A 27380-nucleotide genomic window follows, 5' to 3' on the forward strand; every position below is an offset into this window, starting at 1 on the left:
CCATGGCTAACCCAGAGGAGATAGAGAAGCCTGAAATAAAGTCCCTTTGACTTCAGCTCTGCCTCTCTGACAGCCCGACTCAGTCATGGACCCAGCAGATAACAGGCGACCATTCATCAGCTCGACCAATACACAAAGGCAAGAATTTCCCTTCTTAAAGGGATTTAATGATAGAGCTTTAAAGGAGAGAGACTGACACTGACCACACTAGAGATGAGACCCAGTAGGTTGCTATTGCTATTTCCCTGAAGCAGACGCCCCAATCTGCAGTATTACAAGGACACAATTCAAAGAGCTAGACACATTCTTCAAGCAAAACATCGCCCAACTGCAGAATTAGAGCTCAGCTCAGAGAAAAGCTTTTCCACCAATCTAGTCTAATGGACTATTGTATTTTTTTTTCCATGTTTTTTTAAAATCCCAACCAGAAAAAGCCAAACCATGAGTGCCTCTCTTCCTTGGTACACTGAAGAAAAAAAAGATGCAACTAACCAGCTGGCTGGGGATGTCAGCCAATTCTCTGTCCAGGAAAGATTTTTTTTCACATCTCCCTTCGAAAAGTGAAGATAAGAACAAATTCCATAAGGACAGTCAGAGAGCAAGCCAACAGGCGCTACTGCACTCATCACCCATACCTGCATCCTCTTATCCCAGTGGGTCCTCCCAAAACACGCCCCACATCTGCCACACATGCCCACAAAGGGCTGGAGATGTCATGCCTTTTCTTGGGTGAAGCAGTTGGGAGGAGAGAAAAAGAAGTTGTTCAGCTCTGCAGCTTTTTCCTGTTCAGCTCCCTGCAATGCTTGCCTTCCTTTTTGGTACAGAACACTTCAGTTGCCTGGAGCTATTCTAGTTTATACTGGGCATTCATAGCAGAAGCCCAACATCTCTTGCTATTTTTGCTCACGGCTACCTGAGCAAGCAGCTCCTGTGCAACAGAGAAGCACCTTCTTAATGAAGAAGCTATGAGATCAATGTTGTATGACTTCCAAGAGAAAAACAGTTTACAATTAGCTGAAGGTCTGGTATTTGACAGTTTTTTATGGCTCTTTTACAACTGTTTGCAAATCTTTTCTTCCTTTAAATTATTCTGAAAAGTGTTAGGGGAAAGCCAAAAGTTATTTTGCGCAAGCATGTGTCTACTTGCATGAATCCAAGAGTCTTTTTAATTTAAAAGCACCATTACAAATGCCTGTATTTACACGATAGTTGTTTATGTAATGCTTTAAAGAAAATCTAAATGGAGCACAGAAGCCAATGCTAATGCAGAAGACAGTGGGAGTTAATGAAGATGGTCCTGGGGCAGTGCAGAAGATGGCAAGACACAGTGCCTGCGCCATAAGGATTCAATAAAAAGGCTGTATTTCTCCAAAAAAAGAACTTTCAATGTAACCTCGATGCATGCATAACCTATGATTTTTAGGGTCTTCTTCTCATCTGGATTCCTGTGATGTTCAGAACCTCTGTTTGTATATTAGCCCAGCATAAAAAAAAGCCAGAACACAGACTATGAGGACAGAACCCCCAAAATTCATCCTTTCTCTTGAGATTGCATGCATTTTGACTAATGAAAGTAAATGCAGAAATTAAGCTCAAAAGTCTCTCTTCAAGCAGGCCTTTTCCAAATCCACACCTCTCTTCCTTTCATTCAGACATGCAAACCTTCTAGTATTCCCAAATCTGGAATAATCTAATTTTCAACCCAGAGCAGCAGCCCAGGTCTTGGCTCTCAACAGCACGACACAGCCCCTTGCCTTCACCTCAAAGTATCACCTACTCCGAGTGAAAGTGCCAAAGAAAGCCTTCACAGATAAAAAGCATGTTCTAGCCTTAGGCATGTTAGCATGGCACATATCTAAAGAGAAAAATGAATCTGCATGATAGAGACTTGAAATGCAGGTGCCTGGGTGGAAAAGAGAATTTCCAAAAGGAGGTACATGCATTAAAAAAAAAAAAAGGATGGTCATTTGCAAGAGAACACAGGACAAAAAACAAAACTACACCTGTAACAAACATGTTTCTTTGCCAGGTGCATTAAGAAGGAAGGTTATACCTTCATTTTAGACTCTAGCCAAAAAGATTAAAGCCGTTTTCACCCTCACCCAAATCACCAAGGAGACCAAACCTTCTTCAGCTTTTAACTGCAGCGAAGTTAGCATCGAGGGAGGATTCAAGAGAACCATCCTCCAAGCTCCAGATCACTATCACTGTTTCATAGCATCCTCCTTGCTGCTGATGCTCCCTTCCCTTGCTCCCATCCTGCCAGCAGCTCCCCAATCAACACTCCACAATCAGTTGTGGAAGCATCTTGCTGGACAACATGGTGTGATCAATGCCCTTTTCCTTGTAATTATACCTATGGTTTGGCAACGCCATAATCTAGACTGATGGCATGCGAGATCCTACATCTTCCAGGGGAAGCCAAGCTCCAACTCAGACGGATGCCTCCAGCAATGGGGAACTCTACCAAGTTATGTACTCTTATGCAAGTTTGGGGTTTCTTAAACATCTGAAGAAAGGAAAAAAAAAAAAAAAAAAGAGAGAAATCAATCCAGTAATCCTTGTTGATTATACTGACAGTAATTATACTTGTGTTATGCCAACAGTGTCTTCATTCTTTAGAGTGCCAGTGCTTTGAGATAGCTTGACTGTCTCATGGATGAAATGAAGCTGTAGGTTTTAGGCCACTAGAAAGACAACAGCAGGCGCTGAAGGTGATTTGGGAAGGCAGGACAAGTACATCACCTAGATACTGGTGCTGTCTGTAAAAACACTCTATTGCTACCCTGGGCAGATCAGCTCCTGGGGCAGAAACATAGCCCAAATTTTGCTCAAGCGATTCCTCCTGTGAAAGCAGAGCAGTGAAGGAGCAAGGACACAGAGGACCAGACTACAGGCCGAGCGATGCACTAAAAGCTACCAGCCTCCAGTCATTACATGAAATATGTCCAACTCCCTAAATATTTTAATATATATTTTACAATGTAAGTACATTGTGTGGGAAGAGACAGAACAGTCATCACATCACAGTTTGCTCAGCTGGATCTTGCCCAGCTGTGGGATCACCAGTGAGCAACAGATAAATTTAAGTCCTGTTCTGACATTGGTTCCTCCTGTTGCTTTTGGTGAGTTGCTTAACACCCAGCGTGTCCAAATTTCATTGCTTTATATATACATACATATATCTATGTATACATACATATTGCAGAAATCATATTTATTCAACCTCCTACAATGTTCAAGAAAGTAACAAGTTATGCTAAAGCATTTGAAAGCAAGGAGCTCTATCAGAGACAGAGATCAGGCGCTTGGAGAGAGCAAGCAGTGATTTCACATCAGCCCGCAGAGCTCTGGAGTGAACAACCATCCTCAGCCTTTGAAAATCAGGACCCTTTTGAGAGAGCTTAAAGACAGGGGTGAAAAATTACTCAAGATCGTTGGGGGGAGGGGGGTAATTATCAGAAAACACCACAGCCAACCCAAAGCACTTATGGGCAAACCACTGATTTGCAATTCCAAACCACTTTTCCGCCTGAATCCTCCGCTTACTATCTTATCTGATCTTCTCTCAGGGAATCCCTGAACGTCTGTGCTTCGAAAGGACCTCTCAAGCTTTACTCTGAAGACTTCTTAGCGCTGAAGGCTTCCGTTGTTTAGGGATGGGCATAAAATGATGACAGGCTAACAATGTTTTTATGCACTCTCCCGTTGGTTTTTTGGGGGTTTGGTTTGGGGGTTTTTTTGGCACATTGTGGTACCATGTATTTTCTGGCAAGACTATCCTTATCGGGTAACCAGGTTCTGCTCCCTTTGCCAAATAAAGGTTGCCATACCCAACACAGACACACGCTTTTACTGGCCCACCACACACAAACACTAGCCTAAAATCATTTTTAAGAAAGCATACGTGCCATCATCTCTAGCAATACTATAACAAATAAACGCTGCTTTACCGAAGTTCAAGAAATGTTGTAAAGTCCTGACAAACCACTAACAATTCTGCTTGGTGGCACAAAACCAGGCGCATTCAGCTAGAACGGTACAAAATCACTCTTAAGAAACACCACAGACACCCTACATCACACCGACAGAGCCCTCACTCTGAGGCTGAGACTGGCTGAAGATATTGATTCTTTTTATTGTCAAAATACCCTATATTGGATGACCTCAGCACTCCACAAGCATTATTTAAATCCTCCAGCAGCCTCTGAACATGGCAAGTTTTTCCTATTCCCACTACATAGTCAGAAGCACACAGACATAGAGGAAATGGTGTAGCATCAGGTATGGAACAACCAAGTCCCAAACTTCTGACCACCAGCTTAAATCTGCAGGCTTTGCATTAATGTCCTTTGTCCAAAAATATATTTGCTGAAATGAGTAAGAAAGAAAATAAGAAAGTTCCTTCCCTTTCCCCTTGTCATTCTAGAAGGAAAAAAAACGAAGAAAATACCTTTAATTTGGAATCAATATCCTTTCAGCAAACAATTTTTGAGGAACACTGCATGGAAACACCTGTTTTAAGAGGGGATGTTAGAAGCCCGAAAAAGTATCACAGAATAATGATGCTTTTTTGAACAATCAGTATCAGTCTGTTCCTGACATTATTTTTGGAAATGGTATAGCTAATATGACAGCTATGATTTGGAGCCTTCAAAAGGCATAAGCTATTGGCATTTTAAATACATTACATACAAACATGCACGCACCCCTACACCCACACTAACTCTGAAGATTTGTTCTGCTTGTGTCTGCCGGCTCTTCTGAGTGTACTCCACAACAGATTGTTTCCTTCCCTCATCCCAGTTTTCTCCTATAGGGGCTTTACATCAGGCATCCAAATATAAGGGGTACGAAGACACTTGCATTAACATACGGCACAGCAGAAGGGATCCTCTGTGACTAAATGGACACAATCAAGCCTTTCAATTAAACTATTACCCAAAAAGGTGTGGGTGGCTTATTACCAAAGACAGCATTTATTTTAAAAAATTGAAAGTACCATTAGAAACACCTAATATAACTCTTATTAACTTATTTGAATCTAGTCCTGAGCACATTGGGTTTGTAAGTGTCTGCTAACATAGCATTCTGTTTGCCTAATTAAGTTTTCAGTAGGGTAAGCTATAGTTTCACGCTAATATAGGGAACTGAAAAAAAAATCACATATAAACCAATGCCTAGCTTGATTTACCTTTATTGTATAAGAATTTGCTACAGGCTCTTCAACAACTGCTAACTAATTTTCCATCAAAAAGAACAATTGCTGGACAAATTCCCAGCCCAAGCGATGGGGATGACAAACTCACCTCTAAGTTCTAAACCCTCCACGCAATCCTTACGGCACTTACAGGCCCTTTGGTTTTCCTCATCGCTTTTTCCCCTTGCCGGTCCACATTCTGAACCTTGAGCTTATTTCCCCGGCCGTGCTGGCAAGCAGCACCGCAACACTCTAGCTGGGGAACACCAAGCCGAGGAAAATTACCGTTAGTCAAAAAAAAATTACTCTTAAGAAGCTTAAAAGAAATCTCAGGAATCAACTGAGATCTCCATGACAAATAATTAGCAAAATAAAGATAAAATACTGAAACACCTCAGCTTTCCGCTACATTCCAAAGCGGCTTATTTTCTCCCTCAGTTTCATCTTTGCTGCATTCAAAGTGCTCACTTGCAGCTTCCAAAGAAAAAAAAAAAAAAAAAAGAAAAAGGGATAATAAAAAAAAGCAACAACAGAGTGCTTTGCCCAAAAAGACAGATTTCTGCCCGCCGAGTCTCTGCACCCAACCCAGCTCCAGGCTGGGGCCCCCGACCCGCACGGACCTGCTCACGGGGCGAGCGCTCCTGGAACAGGCTCAAGACTTTTTAAGCCGTATTACGGCATTAATATAATTTACAAAATGGTTAAAAATCAGAATGTTTTTCCTTCGTGAAAAATAACACACTTAATGCTTTTCATCTGGCACATAAAATTTACAATACCTCCCGGAACATTTTCTTTGGTTAAATCAACACTCTTGGTACTTTTTTAGCCTTTAAGCATATTACAGCCCCAGCTTTTTATGGGTTTTTTTGGTTGTTGTTTTCACCCATTGTAATAAACTTTTCAGAACCAGAAATGATCAACAATAAAAAGCATTCCCATGTCAAACAATTTTAACTACCGCTTTTAAAACAATAGTAAAAAAGAAGGGACGATCGGCTTCAAACCCAACTTGTACGGTAACTATCTCGATGTAATTAATATAAAGCAATCATCTGTAGGGCCAAACTTCGGCGCTCTCCCCAAAATTGTTTCCATGCCGCTTCCATCAGGCGGCCGCAGCAGATGTTGGCTGTTAAAGGGCGCAGACGACACAGTTCATGACTTCTCGGAGGCGGCTGCGCGCCACATCTGCAGTCGATGAAGGCGAGCGCAGAAGTGTGGCAGACAGAAAGAAAACGTCAGCCGGGCCAAGCCAACCCTCTTCCATGCCGGGGCTAAAAATAGAGGGGACGTTCGCCCCGCCGCTCCGGCCGGCCTCGCCAGCCCCGGGCAGCGCTGTCGGAGGAGAGCATCCGGGATGCGGCGGGTTCACGCCGAGGAAGCGAACGGCGGCGGCAGCCTCCGACTGCCGCTCCGCACTCGGCTCCTCATTAACTGGGCGGCGATCCAAGTTCATCTGGGCCCCAGAGAAAGGCAATGCTTGTGTTTAGACCGCACAATACTGACATAACATTAACAGATTTACATATGCAAAACTGTGAAGCAACAGGCATTCCCCCTCAATTGACCCACAGCTTGTAGTGGCTGCCGAGTTATTCCCTGCTTAGGCTCTGTAACCAAGTGGGCGTCATGCGACTACCATCTGGGTACCACTTATTTAAAGCTGGCAGTCTCTCTGTAATAGGCAAGCTGGCAATAAGCAGGAAGGGAATAAATTGCATCATTTAGTTAACATCCACTTGCTTTGCGGCTGTTAAAAACCCATGACTGAATAATAATTTGGTTATTTCTTTTGCCAGACAATGCTGTCAGCCAAATCGTACTACGCATGCTGCAAAACGTCAGCTTGCAAAATTTCCACTTTAAAAATAAAGAAATTCACAGTATAATGTGCGCTAAGAAGTTTTTCTAATGCTCGCGACTCAAATGCAATCGAGTTCTAAAAATAAACTTGCACTACTGTAGTCACCAAATTCCGCTCTTCCCTAAAATCTTAGCCTTTGTTTTTATCAACCACCCACCCCAATCCATTAAACTTGCCAAACATCGCCGTCCTGGCCCGTAACGAGCAGAGGAACCAGGGTCCGCTCGCAGGAATGCGCATTAGATCCAAACACATCTCCATTTCATGCTACCCACTGCCCTTCTCATCCTTTCCCTTAATCCATAGATTTTATCATTTCCTTCTGTCTAACACAACTGCTTTCACACGCATCGGTATCAAAGAAAGTGGTTGAAACCCTAGACCACTGAAATACAGCTAGAACGTACCCTTTGTAAAAAAAAAAAGGGGGAAGAAAAAAAGAGCTTTTGAAGTGGGTTTCTCTTTGGGGCTCTTCAGTTTGCAGAAAATTAAGTTACCAATAGTAATCAATTTTTTTTTGTCCCAATTTGCTAGAAATACAAACAGTCTGGCGCACACGTATCTCAACATCCATCTCTCTTCAGGACTAAAGGAAAAGCCCATGCTGAGTCCGCTTTTATACTGCAAAGATAACAAGGGTTCGCATTATACAGTGGGAAAAGTCAGAAGTAACGTTTCCATCGAGATTAATGGTGAAGAAGAGCCAAGAGCACAGTCTACGGGTAAGAGTTTTCTCGACACAGGCTACAGCATCTCCGACTTTCACAAAACGAGGCTCGCTCCTCCCTCATTACATTCTGAGGGGACATCAGGGACTCTGAAGTGCAGAAACAATTTAAGACAACCAATAGTAAGTGGAAACATGAGTTTGTTAGTAACTTGCTTCCAATATTGGCAAAGCAGACAGCCTCGGGGAGAGGAGCGGTCAGGCTGCCGGACGCCTCGCACGTCTCTGCAACGGGCAATCTGCAACGATGCCTCCAACATCCACGCTGGGTATGGTGCCGAAAGACCACGCGGTCGGGCATGGAGGTGTCAAAGGCAAATGGAACACAACTGCTTCCCCTCCCCATCCCCATCTTGTCTCCAGTGCAGGTCTAAGGCACTAAGGTAGAGCCCAACGGGCAGAGGTGCCAACCTCCACGCCGTGCCACGTCTCAGCACGCCACCAGCCGCAGGGCGGGCGGGTACACCCAGGAGCACGTATGGTTTCAATACAGCTCAGCCCTTTAATAATGCAGCAGCGACACAGGATAGACCAGGTGCAACAGGACCTGCAGCACTCAATCTCAAAATGCTTCCTGAGCCAACACACACGACGATTGTTCACGTAAAAAAAAAATCATTTGGAAAGGGACCTTTTTACAGGCTTCCACGGCACCGTGCGGCTCAGCTGGCACAAGGAAGGCAGGGAAATGCAGGATCCACGGCCACCCACAGCCCACCACAACGTGGGACCGTCACCCTGGAACACAGCAGCGCAATGGACAATCATAACCGCTTGCAGGCTTTTACAAAACAGTAACAAAAATAAGATGGAAGGAGAAAAGGGTTTTACATGGCGTGATCCTGTACCAACCCGACACAACAGTGGTCAGATGAAGGGGGAGAAAAAAAGGGAACCGAAACAGAGGGCAGAGAGAAATCTGTCAGAGGAAATGCGATGCCAGAAACTGCTCCAGGACCCGGTGGCTCGCTGCCAACTAAAAAAGCCTCCAAAAAAATAAGGCTACAGAGCCCCCGAAACCTCCCTGATAAAAAAGCACTGTGCAGGCTGAGGTCTGTCAAGTTGTGCTCGCTGTGCCTGCTCCACCGCTCTCCCCAGGAGGTCTCAGCCTGCAATACTTCTCTGGAGAGGAGACCCAAGGCTTCCAGTAACTTTGGCAAGTTATCCTTGGGGAAACATGCATCCCCTAAAGCAATTGTGTATCTCGGAGAGTGTTTGAAAAGCTTCACGGTACTGGGCCTTAGCACTTTTAATTGCATATACCATACCCAAGATGATCAACCCAGTAACGCTGTCACACATGCGGTACGTTACTGTATGGTCAATCTCCCTAATTATTCTTGAGTTATTTTTTCCAGTAGATCTACAAAATTATCAGCGTAAATCTCAAAACATTTACCAGTCAACAAACTCAGCACAACAGACATAAGCTTGGCCCCAACAAATAAAAAGACTGAAGAAAACGTATTTATTTGTAGCAAATGTCCTTTCCTATAACCGTCAAATAGATTACAACTGCATTTCTTTCCTCGCATTGCACCCTGGGAACCAGACATTTAACTAGCACACACTACAGTCCTGGATTAATCATAAATAGAATATATTTTTAAGTGCATTAATTATGTAACAGATGCTTCCAGGATTCCAATGGAGGTAATTTTTAAAATCCCAGTGTACAGTTTTATGAATCTGTGCAGTTTCAAGGTTGTTTTTAATTTGTGCTCAATACTACACTTACTTAAAACCAAGAGGTAATCAACTGCCTTTTTTTTTTTTTTTTTATTTCAATGCAGACTGGAAGACGTAGCCTACACTGTTAGCATCGGACATCCCAGCTGCCAATGGAGGTTCCTCCCAGTTCTTTGCCGTGATAGTGGGTTTGGATAACAAACCATGTGAGTACAAGATTTTGCATTTGCCTTCTCCTATTCATTTCTCCTCCTCAGACTAATTTCTGCCATTCGGAAGTCTCAGCCTCCTCTTGCACATCCCCACTCCCCTAAGAGATACACGGTGCATGCAGAGTCCCTGACCAGGACAGCAGGGTGAAGATCAGGGTGCTCAGGCTCTCTGGAGAGCCCTTCATTTACTGATGGGGTACCATGAAATAACTCTCATCGTGATGCAAGCACACTGGCACACTACACGGGGTGGGTGGGCTGAGACCCACTGCCACCACTGCACAAGAGAGCTCCAGGTCACCTACCAAACCCCCTCTAAACCACGAGCCCTGCCGTGCCTTCCAGCAGTAGCTGTCATCACAGCTACACCTTCAGAGGTGCTGCTGCTGGCTTGCTTTGAAAAACAGAGTAAAACTCAGTTCATGCAAAAAGAACGTTCTTCCATACTAGAGAAAAATGGGGTTTGCCTCACTTACCTTGATGGTAACACACACTGCATACCCAGGTGTGGGGAATACATGCAGAACCACAGTATTTTCTTGCTAGCTAGTTACTGGGAAATTCACTGCTTGTACAGCCAGCTTCAGCTGCTAACAACCACGGGCAACTTCACCAATGACGAGAGCTTGTGTGGGGTCTCCTGGCCATGGCACCGCAGCGAGAGGCGCTGGCTGGGGCACAGGTGGGACGCTGGAGATCTCAGCAGCCCTCAGAGGGCTGCACCGCAGCACCCTGGGCGGGGGAGCACCACAGCCTCCATGTCTTGGGTGAGAAGTTTGCTTTTCTCTCCATCTTTGCACATCGCACAATTCTTGGATCTAGTCACAGATCTCAGAGAGCTTCATCTCTGCTTCTGCCTGCAATGCTTAATTCATAATGACTCGGAGGGGCATTTTTCCAGGCACTCGCTGCGTGTGCAGCCTGGTAATGGCAGAGCCCATACCCCAGGAACGCTGCGCTGGCCTGGGTTTCCCCTTCAACAAACCCTCCAACTGGTCTAGGAGGAGAGGGGAAAATACAGGAGCACGGAGAGCAATTAAGGCTCCAGTCAGATGTGGTGTTGACACGTAAGATCAAACAGCGAATAACCCTAACAGGAGGTGAGCATTATTTAGGAGCATGTATAGTTGCACATGCAGAATATGAAACCTCAGCACTCGGTGAAGAGAGGGGGTGAGGACCGGAGCGGTTCAGGACTGCAGCTCTGCTCACCTGCACATTAACCACCCCTGGGCAGACCTGGCAACTCAAGTTGGGCACAAACCAAGGAGGAAGAAGTGGTGGATAATAAGTATTTTATTCCTACTAAGTATTTTATTCTGACTGCTACTCCTTTCAAAAATAAGGGTAATAATTAAAAGTGAGGGTTAATGCTTTGATGCCTCACTTCACAGGCTGCACATTCAAATTCCTCCACAAGACAATGCAAAAACGGGTAGTTAACGGGCCGTCAGCTGAAGGCCCAGACGAATTTGTGCAACACCAGGGAGGCCCCAGGGCGGGTATCTGGGTGCTGGTCTCCGTCTGGCTTCCCCTGACGCATGGTGCACGGGCATCGACGGCAAGAGCCGTGCGGGTGCAGCCCCGTCCAGCGGGCACCCGGCCTTTCCTCGGGCACCGGGCCTTTCCTCGTACCGCCGACGTTCCTGCTGTTTCCAGCCTTCCCCAAAATTATCCATCGGCTCTGAAGGAAATCACACGGGGCACAGACCAGCCTCACCCCACCTCATCTGCAGATGTCGGTCACTCAGCAAGGCTTGCAGAGTGTCAGGGACGCCCCGAAGTGCCAACGCCTCCCGAAACACCCCACCGATCCCTTCCCATGGGAACATGGGGACAGCCAAGCGAGATGAGCTCTAATGGGCGAGAAGACGACCCTGCACGGGGAGGGTGACCGACCCCGAGCACACGGCCTGCCCGTTCTGCCTGGCAGAGGGATTAGGTCCCTGCCAAACTGCGGCATCACTTCACCCCCATAATCCCCGTGACACGCGTGAATGCCGACACCATGCCAGATTATGGGTAAGGGGATAACACTCGTAGGCCGTACCTGCTTGGCACAGCTCGAGCCCGGCTCCCTCAGGGCTCCTCCAGTTTCACTTCCTGCTAACGTGCACCTGCACCCATTTCAGAAGCAATAAAAGCATAAACCGTATTTAAAGCTTTACTCAAACCCCAATATAAGCCTGAGCGAGCCCCGTGCCGCGCTAACGCCTGTCCGTGCCCACACCTGGGCTCGCAGGCGGCCCTGCCGCAGACGGAGCCGGCGGCGCTGCGCATGGCTGTCCCTGCACGGGCAGGCACCGGCAGCCACACTCCCCAGCCACCTTCACACCACAACATACCCAACACGTACATCCTGCACGACGCTGAGTGAACAGTGGCTACGGGTCAGACCCTTTCTGGTGTAAACCGAGGTGATGTCACTGAGCTCTGGCCATCTATCTCCTTATCAACTTCTGTTCTTTAACTCAAAAGTTAGCTGGCAGGCTGGACACAGTCTTACCCGATTTTTATGTGCAGCTGTATTTGCTTAGCGCACAGAGAAGTTATGAAAACAAGAAGAAACAACAGCTGCTAGTAACCTGGATATCTCTCAGTGCCCTAATCAGAAATATCCAGCCTCTGGACCAGCTTATCACCTATTGCTAACTGGGAAGAAGAAAACCCAAAGAAAAGATGATGCCGGGCTTTTCTGTATATGCACATTAACAACTTTGTAGCTGGCACTGAGGGAGCACTGTTAAATTAACAATTAAATGAAAACCCAGACGTGCATTTGGCAGGGCGGTCCCATCAGCAGGCACTGCTGGGAGCTCGCCCCAGTGCGGCTGGGCAAGGAGGACTCTGCTGCCCGGAGGGAGAGGAGCAGGTCCAGACACCAAGCCTGTTTCACCAACGCCAACCAAGAGGCCAGAGGTTTATCAGGGGGATGGCCTTGACCTCCACAGAGTCCAATGAAGATGCTCAACCGGCAGAAAACATGTTTTTCCTTCATAAGTAGTTTTCTGCTGGTCTAGCTTCCCGTGTGGTCTCACCCTCCGGTCAGGCCGAGTCAGGTGAAGCGCTGGGGACACGATGCGGAGCAGCCAGGGACAAGCAGACAGATCTAAATCTACTTAGCTGCAACGTGAGCCAAGCCCTCCTTCCATACAGCACCTAGCACACTGTCAAATAGTCTGTGAAAGCAGTGTCAGCCTTCATCTGAGATAAAAAACAAAGGTAACGGCTTTCCAAGGAAACAATTCTCATTTGATACGTGTCATGAAGTTGCGAGCGCGTTTGAGTCACGGCACACGTGTGGACCATTGTAATGCACTTGCAGAGCAATGTGTCCTCCTCCTCAATCTGCTGAGAGCATCCACAAGGCAGAGGTTGACACGCGGAGGTGATTCAACGTCGATGAACAGAAACATTAAGACATGCTGTTCTTAAAACGGGGGCTGTACCTGACACTAGTTTTATTTACCAGGAAAGTTTTCTGCTCTGTATGCCCTTCCCCTTCCAATTTACCCATCCTACCCTGGACGGCTCGCCACAGTCAGACAAGTAGACATGCTCCCAATACAGGCAGGTTTTTTTTTTCTTTTGGACCTATGACAAATACCAGTTGAAAATGTGAATATTTTTTTAACTGACAGGGTATTACACATAATATCTTCCACCCCCCTCCTTGTCCTTATGCTATATAGCAAGAGAGGGGGAAAAAAAAAAAAAAAGAGGAAAAAAAATCTTCCCACCAGAATGTAAATATTTGTGCGTAGCAAGAACAAAGTATTTCCACAAAGCTTTCAATAAAGGATGACTGCAGGCCAAATTTTACTCTTAGATACAGGCACATAACTCCAACTAAAGTTACTCAGAGCTGCCCAAGTTTACGCAGAGGCCAACTCAAGCATCCTGCATTCATGTACAGAAGGACTGTGCGCTCAGGAGCCAAGGCCAGACTGCCAGCTCTTTCTCAAAAGTCAGATGAGATTTGCTTCATATCAGTGAAGAACTTCAGAGATGAGTCAAACCTGCAGGATTTGCTGCAATACTCGCTGCAAAAGAGGATGTGAGAACTGGCAAGTACGCTGTGTTTACTCACTGTGCCATCTAATTCTGGAAACTCGAGCTGAGATTCAGCGTTCGAACACGACTCCAAGGGGTGGTGGGAAGATCCTGGCCACGTTACAAAGCCACTCGTCGGGCAAAACCAGCGGTATCTGCTTAAACGTGGCTGCGGGCTGAGACAGGCAGAGGTCCTGCAGCTGGCGAGCAAAGTGTCCCTGAGGGGGCTAGTGCACCGCATCTGCCGCTAGCCCCGGGGACCAGCCTCCGCAGGCAAAGGCTCACAAGACGAAAAGCGATGCTCGAAAAATCACGCACTGCTTCAGTTAATGACACAGATTTACACTGGGTGTTAGCCTGTTTTGCTAAAAAAAGCCAACCAGATTTCTTTTTTTCCTGGTGCAAACTGTCCTTTATAGAGACTATTAATATCCCTCTTACTTCACTTTAAGCTATACTTCTCTTCCTTGTTCTCCCACTGACTTAAAAGATAACTTGCAAAACGAGATCTAATTTATCTGTATCTTTTGTCCTTGTCCCTTTCCTCCTGTTACTGCCTGGACAGGCGGACTGTTTTCTAGGGGAACCGCTGCGTGGAGCACACAGTGTAGATTTGCTGCAATATTCACATTTTTAACCAGAAAATTAAAGAAGATACCTAGTTTATAGGAAACAGATCCCCTCTGATTCTGGTCTCATGCAATTAGTTTTGTTTTGCACAAACTAATAACTGAGATAAAACACCCTGCTATAAACAGCCATCTCAAATAGCTACAAAGATATTCCTCGCTATCAGACACCAGTGAAGACAAACAGCAGCGGAGGGCAGCCGCCAGGAGATTATGCTGAAACAAATGCATTTTTATTTTTCCCTTTAAATTACAAAAGATTATCATTTTACTCAGCAATACCCCTTATTAAATTGAAACTCTCCACATCAGAATTAAATACGTCCTATCTACTTAAAATGAAGTGTATTATTTATCACTAATATTTAATGACAAAAACCTGATAACTTTCTCCGATTATACCACTGATTTCCTCCAGTCATGCATCATTGGCTCTGCTGGTCATTAGCATTATCACAGTGCATAAACTCTGGCTTATGCAGCAAGTTTGATAACAGAGCCAGACGCCTATTTTTCAGTTTGTCCAGATTTACTAGTTTACCTCACTACGAGCGTGCCTCTATCGAATGGCATCTACTATAATTCCTAGAAATCCTAGTTAATAAATTGCCATTTCCATGCAACACGCTTCTGCGGGATCAGAATTCCTTGGCAAATATAAAGCACTCGCTGAAAAATCAGATTTCCCCTTCAACCATCTGAGGACCCTTTTCTGGAAAGACCATATTCTACCCAATGTGAAAAATAAATAGGAAATATCTGGTCTTCTCCAACTGTTTAATACTAAGAATATGCTGCATAGGCTTAAGATATTTTAGTTTAATTCACAGGTAATGTTCCATTTCAACTTTAATGAAATAGTATTTTTGAGTGCTGTAGATACTGCTTTTATAGCGGTGAAGGGGGGGGGGGGGAAAAATCAGAACAAATGTCGACATCAGCTAAAATACACCAAGATGAGTTTCTCCCATTCTGAGTTAAATCCTGTAACTGAAATAACGGATTAGAAAGGTTTTCTGCATAAGACGACCATTCCTTACACGACCGGCCTTCAGAAAACTCAGATGGGTTAGCCAGAGAATGACTTTAAAATACTTATACAAACAATAATTATGCTACATACTTTTGACATTCCTCTTTCAAAGCCTTTAAGTATCAAGTAATTTATCACTGAAAAATACATTTTCGCTTTTCCAAATGTACAACTCGGGAGCTTTACAACCTAATATACATTATCTGATCATCGATGCACAGGCACGTCATTTAAAACTAACAAAAACAATTTCCTACAAGATATTTCAGAGCCTCCTTCTCCCAGCGCTCATTTAATTCAACCAGAACAGGATGGGGCCCCTGACACAACTCTCTGATTAAAATAAATTACCAAAGTTGTTAACACATTATTACTATTGCAAAACTTAGGGAGAAAAATCTCTCCTCTAAATCTGCCAAGGTAGATATAGGCTATGACGGCCTGTACAAACATCCAGAGAGATTCTTACTGAACATTAGGTGCGTGAATATTCCAAGATTTTATTCTCTGAGACAAACTTTTTTTTTTTTTTAATACTCAGTCCACCCAAGGAAGCTCCCATGACTTCAATAGCGGTATTGGGGACTTAGGCCGACATAACCGAAGCAAGATCTGGTTGTCTCATATACTGCACATGGAAAGACACCTATTCATGAAGTTCACCCAAGGGGGAAGAATAATTTACAGTACACTGATCAACAGAGTTTGCATGTCTGAGGGAGCCCTATTTGAGAAGTAGAGCAGTTATGAAAGCAGAAAATATCAATACTAACACAATTGGTGCCACTGTGTTATGCTATTTGCCAGGCAGAATTCATATCACTCAGAAAATTTCAGTTTGGGTATAGTTTTAGTATTACTAACTGCAATATTAGAAGTAGGGGCCGTTATATGAGAAATGGCAGCAATGCGACAAGGTTAATGCCAAATTCTGCGTTCTCCGTTAAGGCAAAAAAACGGATCAAGCCCTGGAAGAACGGCAGCGAGCTCAGGAGCGCAGGATGCAGAAGCACTAACACAGATGCTTCCCCAGCCCCTGCACCTCTCACCGTCTGGGGGCTTCAATCTGATCCTTCAAAAACGAAACAGTGAAAAATATTGTCATTGTTCTCCTCTGCCCACCTGCTCCTCCATCTGCACGTGCACCCTCTCCATAACGCACTTTTGACCTTACTGAGCGTCAGCCAACATCAAAAGCCTTTTTGGCCGCGTCCTGCCCCGGACTTGGCCATTCCCTAAAATCTGGCTTCAGCATCCTCCAAACAGTCCAACACCAGAGCTGCTCCGGGATGCCCCACGGCCCCCTGCACTGCCACCGCTTTTAAGGGGATTTCTGCCACTTACACTACCAATTTTAATGGAATTTTTCTTTCCAGCGCAAGCATAAAACGTGGGAACTGGGCTGGATGAGTTAAGCGAGCTGCCTGACCAGCTAACAAAAATTTGTCATGAGGTTCATGGAAGATAGAGTTCATGACTCACTGTCAGCAAGCTTACTATTACAACATAAAAGCTATTATTAAAAAAAAAAAAAAAAATGCGAGCACCAAGGCAAACACTTCAAGAAGTTTTTAACTTCTTAACCCCAAACAGACTACTCCTGAACTAAGACTTGCAACGGGCCCAGCTGACAAAAGTCATAAAAGACAACCTGGAAACAGAAAGGCTATTAGAATAGCATACTTTAGTTGCAAAAAACCCACAAACAACCCTATTTCTGCTCCCTTGGCATTCCCAGAAGTTTCCTGGGTAGAGGTGTCCCACTCACGCTCATTTGCCAGCTCCCGGGCAGCAGAAACGAACTTCACATTCGCTATGTGACACTAGGAAGATGCTTTTTAAAACTGACACTGGTTCCTAAAGAAATACCCGTTAATTACTTAATCCTTCTTAATGGAATGATTAACATCCTTTCAGCAAACAAGGCTGTGATGATTTAACGTTTTACTGCATGTTTCATTACAGAACCGGTAAAATTAATACCGCTCCCCTCTCATCTGCTGCGACCACTCATTTCTTTATAATCAGTTACATTTTTCACTTCTGCAGAGCAGCCCGGCCGAGAAAAAGACTCCAATATACAAAAATCTGCATCATCGTTATTCTGCTGTGAAGCCAAGCACCAACCTCCGGATGGGAACTAACTTTCCACCAGAAACGCAGGTGGCCGCAGCGCCGGGGAAATCAAGGTACGAGGCAGCAGGGAGCAATGAGCCCCGGCGCGAGGCTGGAACAACTTCATCAGCATCCCGGGAACACCGCGCCGCTGCGGAAGAGGGGCAGCCACTTCAAAGGGAACCAGGGAGGGATGTTTGAATCCCGGCTCAGACAGCTCCTGAATCCCTGAGAACCCCCGTCCGCCTTTTTGGCAAGAACAAAAGTCCTTTCAGGGCTCCACCGCTCGCTGCAATCAAACCCAGGCTCAGACAATTCTGCAGGCTGTGTTTCACAGGAAGGGGAATTCAGCATCGATTTTTGTGATCAGCTGTTTAGCGGCTGTTCTGAACACACCAGCAATCCCCCCTCACCATTTTATCTTCCTTTATCACAAGCTTTTTAATAGAGACATGACATTCTGCTTACTGCTGGGCTCTCTCTATTTATCTCTCTCTTAACAACACTTTGGCATCATCGGCTCCGCTATCTAAATCAGAATAGTGCATGTCCGGTCACATAAAACCGGAGAGGGTTTCCCGAGATGCCTTGGGAAGTCTGACTACTCCAGTTTACTGATGTGTTAATATGCCTGATCTACTAATTAATGAACAAACAGCTTAGGCTTGGAGCTGGGGGAGGGACACCAACACGAAGACTGCGGAGAGCCCAAGGAAAGACGCTTGACCCTAATTGTTAGCAACAAGATGACAAGACTGATCGGGAAGTACAGCTAAAACTTGGATCCAACGTGAAAGGAAATGTCTGGCGAAGAGGGGAACACTAACGATGCCGTTAGAGGCTCCAGCCAACCTGCCGAACTGTGCCACCTTCTGTCGGGCTGTCGGTGCTCAGCACCCGAGCGCCCGGTCCGGGCTCCCCAGCACCAACGCTCCCAACCCATCCTTCTCTCCATGCCTAAATCCTCACCCTCCTCCTGCGACTCTGCAGCTCCAGGGATGTACACCCCAGCCAAGGAGAGCCGGGAGTTTGCCCCGACCCACGATCAGGAGATTAGAAAGCACGGCTCATCCTGCACCTTCCCAGCAAAACCTCCCGCCTTTGGCGGCGCGCAGAATCCCAGCAGGCGGGTTTAAGAAGGACCAAAGTTCAGATGAAGTTTGAGCCAGACCCAGTTTTATCCAGGGCAAAACTTCCCTCATCTTGAAAGCACCCTGGACCACATACCACAGAGGAGATGCGCTGCGGTTGCACCAGCAAGAAGGGTCCTGCGCAGCAAGTGCACGTACCACCACTCCGGGAAACGCTTCCGTATACTTTTAAAAAATTTGGAAAAAAAGTCATAAATGCTTTCTACCTGAAAAATCAATTAAATCAAGAGTCGCAACAGTTCAGGAGACCCTGCAGCACCATGCTCTGGGCCAGACATCCAGAAGAAAGTTGACTTACAGACTGCACATCCAGCGCTGCCACGCTGCAAATGCTACACCACATTATCCCGCCGGCCGAGGAGCCTGCGCTTTCAGGGTACGTCTGAAGTAACAGCGGTGCTAAACTAACTTATTGAGGAAATAGACACTTCTAATAAAAACACAGTGACAAGTTCTGTACAGAGAGAGCGATTAGCAGTAAACAATACACTGGAGAATCATCTGAATAAAACGTTCTGAGTATTTATTTGTGTTGCTTTCCGAGACCATTGCAACTGAATGGGAAACCGGGAGGAAAAAAGCCCACCATTAGTTTCACAATAGCACTCCCAGAAACACTGTAGCCTATCAGATATATGTAAATATTTTACGATATGGGCTCTATTTCAGTAGATCTGTCAAGATATTTACAGGGCTTGACAGTATTTCTGTCTTTAATTAAATTTTCACACACATACTTTAATGTAATTTAAATAGATTATTAGTTGTCAGAATATAGTATAAATTTTGTTTACGATTTAGTTACTTTAAGTACTCACATTGAGGAAACTCATTTAACCCCCTGACTGAGTAGCATTAAGTGTTGAGATGAGCCTTCTAAAGAGCTTCCACTGCCCTTTGCACTCTCGCAATAATCTTAAATTACTACAACTTAATTGCAATTTCAAGGCACTAAAATGGAGATGTTTTAAAAACAGCACAGGGAGGGTCAACGAGAGGAGAAAAATTATTTAGTCCTCCTCAGGTACCAGATGCTTCTTGGAGAGAAATTGATTTTCCCCATGCTCTTCTCTGCTCATTTTCCATAGAACACTATCTTCATTTTCAGGATGGCGCTGAACAAAAAGTTATCAAGATTATTCTGGATACTTGCCACATACAAACAGCCATTAGACATAAGCCTGTTCACTTGCATGCATGGAAGAGATCGGTGCCAGGAGAATAGAAAGACAAAACCCTAGAGCATATTTGCAAAGACGACTGCACGCGAACAGAGCCAGCAGCTTCTCTGACTTGGTAGCTCCAATGCTGAAGTAAGAAAAAAGAGCACATGTTAAAACACTCCAGACATCCCAACCAACAAATATCCGATCTCCTAAAAATAGAACAGCTGATTCCTCTACAGTCCGAAATGGTTTTGGGTTGGTTTTTTTTTTAAATTAAAAGACTTCAGAGTTCCCACAATTAAGTTTTTCTTCTAATGACTGCACGATTTATTCCATCCTACTTTTTTTTCTTCTGTATACACCGGCATCACCTCGTTACCTACGGTAGCTGCAATTCCCAATACACCACGAGCTGCGGGAATCAAACGGCACAGTAGTTTGCGAGAGCAGCAGGCTGCGAGCAGCGTTTTTGTGAGTGCAAAAGCAAGCAGCTCTAGCAAACACATCATCATCTTCGTTTCTTATTGCAACGAGACATTTTACAAGGGTTTGGCCAACAGAAAAAACAATCAGACACACGATTTCAACACCGCTGTGCTTTAGCACGGCCAAGCACTTACGCGTGCCCTCAATGGCATGAAGTCAAGGACTCCGAGCCCAGCCATACCTTTCTAAGCATTTCAGTAAAGTTTGGTTGCCAGGACCTCTAAGAACAGTCGCAAAGACGCTGCTGGTCTCTAGCGCACAGCGTTTATAAATTCCACTTAGCAAATGTTTTCTCGCTCCTATTGCATATCATATCTCTGCTGAACCGCTCGCCGGGCGTGAAAACACGCTACTATACGTAAGGGGAGGGAAAAAAGAGAAAAGTTTCAGTGACAGGAGTTAGCGACACAGACCAAAAACCAAACGCGAAGGCAGCAACATCAGCAGAAGCCACGGTCGATGCCAGTGCGCTCTGGATCAGGCCCTGCGCAGCCGGGGCGGCTGACTGCACCCTGAACCCGCCTTTGGGGACACGGGGACTGTGCCATACCTATGGGCCGGCGGGTCATCTTTTCAGAGCAGGGTGCCACCCGTGCCCCCCGCACTGCTGACCACCCCCTGGTCTTTGCCTCCAGCTGCCAGCCCCTTCCCACCCTGCCTCCCCAGCGGAGATTCGCAGGGAAAAGCTCCGGGAAGCAACCTGATAGCAAGGCTCACTTGAGGAAGAATTACCACGTACTGTTTAATTCAAACGTAAGCTTAAATACTTAACAGCAAACAAAACGCTCGTGCACCTGAGCTGCCTGACTACTGCAGGGCCCGATCCTGCTCCCACCGAGGTGGGAATCCCCCGGCAAAGCTCCCTCCCGGGGCGCCGTGTCCGTGCACACAGACGATGCTGTGCCGGATGCACTCCGAAAGGCAGGAAAAGGCCTGAACAAACGCTGCGAACAGAAATCCAGCTACCTGCAAAAATCTCCCTACATCTTCTCCAGCCCTGTCTCCGCTGCATAAAAATATTTCAGCTCAGTGCCTTGAAGTTGCAATTAAATTGTAGTAATTTAAGATTATCACAAGAGCAAAGGGCAGTAGCAGCTCTTCAGCAGACTCCTCTCACCACTTAATGCTACTCAGTCTTGGGGTTAAATGAGCTTCTTTAGTATAAGTACCTTAAAGCAAGTGAATCGTAAACAAAATTTATACTATTTTCTGACAGCGTATAATCTATTTAAATTTGTTAAAGCTTCTCGGAGAAAATTTAAGATGACAGAAGTATCATTATGCCCTATAAATAACTGGACAGCCTTGCAGAAATAACTGTATTTTACATACATATCCTACATATGTGTGTGCATATGTTATTTCATTTTATATACAAATACATGCTCAACAGATATTTCACAAAAGGAATTGCATTATCCGGTTCAATCTCTCAACATAAATGACCACAAGCAGTACAAATACTAAATGCTAAGCTGCATGCCATAAATTTGCCTTTTTACTACCAGCCTTTATCCTAATTTTTACAATGCCGTGAAACAGGAATAATTCTGGAGCTACAAATGTTTACAGTATATCATACCAAGGATGATAATGCAAATTTTAGCTCTTAAAAAAAGGTGATCCACTCCAAGAAAAAAGCATATTGCAGCATATGCTGCGCAGTAATGTCCAACGCATAATTCTCTGCTCAACTTTCCTGTTCCTTCTCTTACCAGAACAAAAACTAGCTGCATTAAGATTACCGGTGGAACTGATTTAAGCAGAAAATGTTTATAGATGTTAAAAAACATTGCACATTACCCAAAATAGCTTAATAGCATACATGTGCATGTTTAACACACATACTTTTTATTGTCTAATTAAAGTATATACCATAAAAATCTACAGGCTTTATAATAAGTTATGCTGGATGGTTATGAAACCTTACCTTATAAAAAGTATAAAGTACTTATTGTGTGATCTGCACTGCTAATTAAAGAAATGCTTATGTGAAAAGGTTTTAGATTTCTTAATTCTTCAGTAGATGTGCAGTGAGTCTGCCTCCTGATTAATATACATTAGGGTAAAAGCCTTTTCCTCAGATTTTTTTTTTTCTTATAGGTATTTCCATTGTTTTGGAATACTTTAAAGAAATGAAAGAGGGGGCATGTGTGTAGAGTTTGCAGTGAAGTGTTTGAATACAAACACGAAACTGTCGAGCAACAGAAATAACCTAACTTGCACTGGTTAAGTTTCATTAATACTTAAATCCAAAATGTTTATGAAAGTAAAATCAAGTATCTGTTAAAATTCCCTACTACTGTTTCCACTAAAAAAACTACACGGTAACAGAGTCTCTCTAATACAGCCATGAAGACAAGTTACACACGGTTTTGCAAAAATCTTGGCATATCAGAAACAAAGTGCCACCCTGACTGATTGGTAATACATTTGAAGGAAAGATATTACAAGTTTTCTAAACTCCAGGAACACAGCCATGCAACATACAATGCTTAATCACAACCAAACTCCTCTATTATACATAAGCACTTACACACAGAGAAAAAAAAAATATATAAATAAATCCATGTTTCCTTACAGTTCAGAGATCCAGAAATAAAAGCTGAATTCCACAGAACTTTTACGGTTTTCAACAGTACACTACCGAAATGCCTTCTTCTCTGCAGCTCTAGACAGAAAATAAACCCAAATCCTAAGTCTCTCTGAAAGTGTACACACCGCACTCCAAACCACTATCACTCAAAAAAACCCAACCCCAAAACCCAGCCCATGCACAAAAACTAACTTTACAATCAAAATCATAAACAACAGAAAGCCTTGTTCAAAATAGTAGTTATTTTTCCTCAAAGTTATCCTTTGGTTTCACAACAAAGATCAGCATTTGTAATGGTCCATTTCTGCATAAGTGAACATATAGCCTCGCTGCCTGATCGAATAGTCCAGAGCTTTCAGTGAGGCAGCTCCTGACAACAGCCCAGCAGCAGCTTTGTTTGATCTCTCCTGCCTTCCTTAATCTGGGTTGTCAAGGTTCACTTGTTGGAGGCTGTTTACTTTACTTTTTCCAGAAAAAAAAAAAAAAAGTGATTTTTTTTTTTTTCCTGTCTCTCATACAATGACTAATCCAAAGACTAAGGGGGAAGAATGCTGCCAATGCAAGATGTTAAAGCTACAATACCTTTTTGCAATGAGATTTTAGCCGACACCTTTTGAATGGTAACTAGTGAAGAGCTTCCTCCCCCAGTGCCCTGGTCCATTCAATATGGTTGTGAGATAGTTCAAATAAAATGTGCAAGGGAAAAAGATTCAGAGGAGAGAAATTGAAACCAGTAGCCCTGATTTCCCCTTCTTCCCCCAAATCTAGTTGCAAAGATGCACGGTACCTCCTCGCTTCTCCGAGAACTTGAATTATTTCAGGCTCTCTCAAAACTTACAAAAAGTAGGAGCTTCTCAGCAATAACAGAAACTGTAAAAATAATACTAAATCGAGTGAAATGCCTATTTTCCTCCCGCCGAAATACTAAAGCAAACCGTGGATTAACAGCACAAGCAGCAAGTTTCTTCGACGACATTCTTGAAACTTTGTCTAATTAAGAAGCTGTTATTAGTGACATCAACATTTGGTCAAAGCAGGTAAAACGCAAGTTTAGACAAACTATATGGAAAGGAAACACAGTTTAGAGAATTGTTTTAATATTTATAACCATCCAGCACCCTAGAAATCAGCAGGCTACATTGTGTAGACGACACGCTACAAGCAGTATACATACATTACTCACTCAAAGAACAGTTACTAAAAATGAAACCTTAAACTTCTGAGCACAGAAGTTGGGCTCCAGCTTCTCTAGAGAAGCGGCTCTGCGAGCGCTCGCAGGCGGCAGATACCTCGGGTAGGTACGGGAGGTCTGAGCGCTGCTGCTGCCAGCCTTTGGGGGAAATCGGGGGGAAAAAGGAAAAGAAAGGAGGGGGGGGAAAAAAAAAAAAAAAAGAAGTAATCTCACTCGGCTTAGTTCACTCAAAGCAAAAACACGCAATTAAAATCATTACAGCGAAGTGGCAGAAGGAAGACTCGCTAAAATCGAGGCGCTCCGCAGCCAGCCCGGCGATGCTCTCCGCGCCGGGGCCGCCGGATAATTAATAGTTGCGCGACGGTGGGGAGGGGGCGGCCGCTGCGCCCCGCCGCCGGGGTTCGGCTCTTTTTATTTTTTTCAGGAAAAAGAAGAAAAGAAAAAAAAAAAAAAAACCACCAAAAAAAAACCCCACCACGGCGGGGCGGGGGGAGGAGGGAGGCGCGGACACGCCGCTCGGACGCCGCCTGCAGCGCGCACCCTCCCGTTGCCCGGGGGAGGCGGGATGCGCGGCGCTGCGCGGGGCTGCGCGGAGCGGCAGGTGCAAGGGGCGCAGCGCAGCGCGGCCCTACTTACCGGGCGCCGGCGGCCGCCCCCGGCTCCGCGGCGCGCAGCGAGCCGCGGTTCAGTCCCGAGGCTCCTCACCGCGAGTCTGCGCGGGGGAGGGGGGCGTGAGGGATGCGCGGTCCGCACCCGCGCAGCGAGAAGTTGCGCCGGGCTGGGGAGGCGCGGATGTTTATTCAAACACTTCGTCTCCCAAAAAAAAAAAAAAGAGGGGGGGGGATGGGCGCAGCGGGCCCCAGGGACCCGGGGTGGGGGAGGATGCGCGGCGCGGAGGTCCGCGCCTGCGGAAGGGACTGCGCGGCCGGAAAGCCGCAACAGGTGCCGGGGGAAAGGGGGAGCGAGGCGGCCGGGCCCGGCGCGGGGGGTGGAGGGGGGGGCGCGGCCCCGCCGCAACTTCTTGCCCGGAGTACTGAAGTTGGGGCTTGCGCGCCTCTTGCGCGGGGGGACCCGGCGGAAAACACGAGGAAAGCGCGGGGGGGGAGGGGGGTAAAGGGGGAGGCAGGAGGCGCCGCATCCCGCTTCTCCGCGGAGGGTGCGCGCAGAGCGGGGCCGGGGGGGGGGGGGGAAGTTTCCAAAGTGGGCGGGTAGGGGGTGCGGGCAGCTCCGCAGCCCGGGGAGGGGGGTCCGCACCCGCGCACCGCCATCGTGTCCTGTTGCCCCCCCCCCCCCTCCGGCTACCGCGCCGGCGGCGGGGGGGGGGGGGGGGGGCGGGGGGAAGCCGGGCACGTGGGGCCGGCGGGGGGAAAAGTGCAACAGCCCCGGAGGAGCGGGGAAAGTGTCGGGGGGCGCCGGACTCACCCGCAGGACTCGGCCTGCCGCTGCCCAGCACGGCGCGGCCCCGGCGCGGGCGGGCGGCGGCGCGGAGCGGCGCGGGCTGCCTCTCCGTCCCGTCCCTCCCTCCCGTCCCTCCGGCACGCCGAGCCCGGGCGGCGCGGCGGCGTGCTCCGCCGCTCGGTAAATAACAATAGAGCCCTCCGCTCGGCGCCGCGCCCGCGGGGCCCCGCACGCCGCCCCGCCGCGCCCCCGCCCCGCGCCGCCGCCCGCGCCCCCTCCCCGCCCCGCGCAGCCCCGCGCCGCCGCCCGCGCGGGCGGGCCGGGGGCGGCCCGCGACACCCCCGCGGAGGGAGATGTTGTTATTTTTTGCTGTTGTCAGTCTCTGACGTCACATCCACCTGCTGGGTAAACAAGGCTCGGTGCAAGGGGAAAATAATAATAAAAAAAAAAATAATAAAAGCGGGGGGGGGAGGACGACGCGGCGGGAGGGGAAGGGGGGGGTGAGGGGTGGAAGTTCCGCCGGCGCGGAGCTCCGCGGAGGACGGGGGGGTGGAGGGGGGGGGCGGGCAGGGTCGGGCCGGAGGGGGCGGGGCGGCCCCGCGGGGAAGCGAAAGTGGCAGCGGAGCGCACTGCGCAGCGCTGCGCGCCCCTGCGCGCCCCTGGGGAGAGTTCAGCGCGGGGGCAGGCGGGCCGGGGTTGCCCCGTCGGCGGAGGGCAGCGCCGCGCCCGCCGAGCAACTTTTCCGCAGCCGCCCCCCCCGGGGGTTCGCGGTGGCGTCAGGCCCGCGTAGCTGGGGGGGGGGGGCGCGGGAGACCTCGCAGGGCCTTCCGCGGGTGCCCGCGGAGCTCGCCTTACCTGCGCGGAGCGGCGAGGCGGACGCTGCCTGCGCTCATTCTCGCAGCGCACGCGGCTGTTGGCGCAAACATTGCTTAGAAACACTGCGCGGGTGCGCAGCGGCGCGCACCGGCCGCTGAACGGGGCTGAACGACCCGAGGGCCGGGCTGAACGCGGCGCCGCTCCGCGGGGGCTGCCCCGGCCGCAGCCCGGGCCGCGGGTCCTCATCCCGGTGGGTGCGCGGAGCGGACCCGCGGACCGGCAGCGCTCCCGGCCGCGCCGTCGGGGCTCCCGCGGAGGCACCGGTGGCAGCGCCCGCGGGGAGAGGGCGAGAGCCGGCACGGCCCGGCCCCCGGCTCCCCTTAACCCGCGGCTCCGGCACTCGGGCACCGGGAAGTTTTAACATCACCGGCGGTCTCAGCCCGGACAAGGAGCAACTGGCGGCCGCGGGGGGCTCCGTTGGCGGCGGCCGGGCAGCGCGGAAGTTGCGCGGGCGGGAGCGGGCCCTGCCGGGCAGCATCCTGCCCTCCCCCGGGATCCCGGCCCGCCGCCCCGCTGCAGGAGGGCCGGGACCTGCCGGCGGGACGGCGGCGGCGAGAGAGGCCGGGGCCAGGGCCGGGCCGTCGGCCGGCGCCCCGCGGGGATGGAGCCCTCGCTGCCCGGGCCCGGGCCGCTGCAAAGCAGGAGTCAGCGAGCGGCCGCGGAGTTGCTGAGCGACCGACTTGGTTCGGGGAAAAACTTTTCTCCCGACCGCGGGGACCTGCGAGAAACCCAATTCTCTTCCCCTCCTTTGTTTTGGGTTTTTTTTTTTTTTTTTGGGGGGGGGGGGGGTTGGCGATTGCGTTCGCCTTCCCGCAGGACCGACACAAACCTCCCGGGCCGCAGAGGGACCCGCTTTTAAACACCGCCGCAGCTGACACGGGCCAGCGAACCGCTCCCGCGGGGAGAACCGCGCCTCCGCCGAGCCCCGCGGCCGCGCACCGGGCCCGTTCCCGCCGCCGGCCCGAACACCCCGGAGGGCTCCGGCGAGCA

At 47.8% G+C, this 27380-nt stretch overlaps 1 protein-coding gene across 12 annotated transcripts in view; it reads right to left on the reverse strand.

Moving 5' to 3' along the window:
• FOXP1 (forkhead box P1) overlaps positions 1-26386 on the reverse strand; it is a 390389-nt gene extending 364003 nt beyond the window's left edge. For 5 of the 12 annotated variants that reach the window (XM_075762444.1, XM_075762443.1, XM_075762442.1 and 2 more), the window contains exon 1: positions 25539-25697. The gene's annotated coding sequence lies outside the window, so the exon portion shown is untranslated. Of the gene's footprint in view, positions 1-22909; positions 23000-24329; positions 24349-24375; positions 24509-24752; positions 24895-25538; positions 25699-26369 lie in introns of those variants that run through there. The other 7 variants (XM_075762440.1, XM_075762441.1, XM_075762434.1 and 4 more) reach the window with 6 other exon arrangements.
• Between the last annotated feature and the right edge of the window lie 994 nt (positions 26387-27380).

The sequence above is a fragment of the Balearica regulorum genome, chromosome 10 (assembly GCF_011004875.1).
Source record: "Balearica regulorum gibbericeps isolate bBalReg1 chromosome 10, bBalReg1.pri, whole genome shotgun sequence".
NCBI classification, from domain to species: domain Eukaryota; kingdom Metazoa; phylum Chordata; class Aves; order Gruiformes; family Gruidae; genus Balearica; species Balearica regulorum.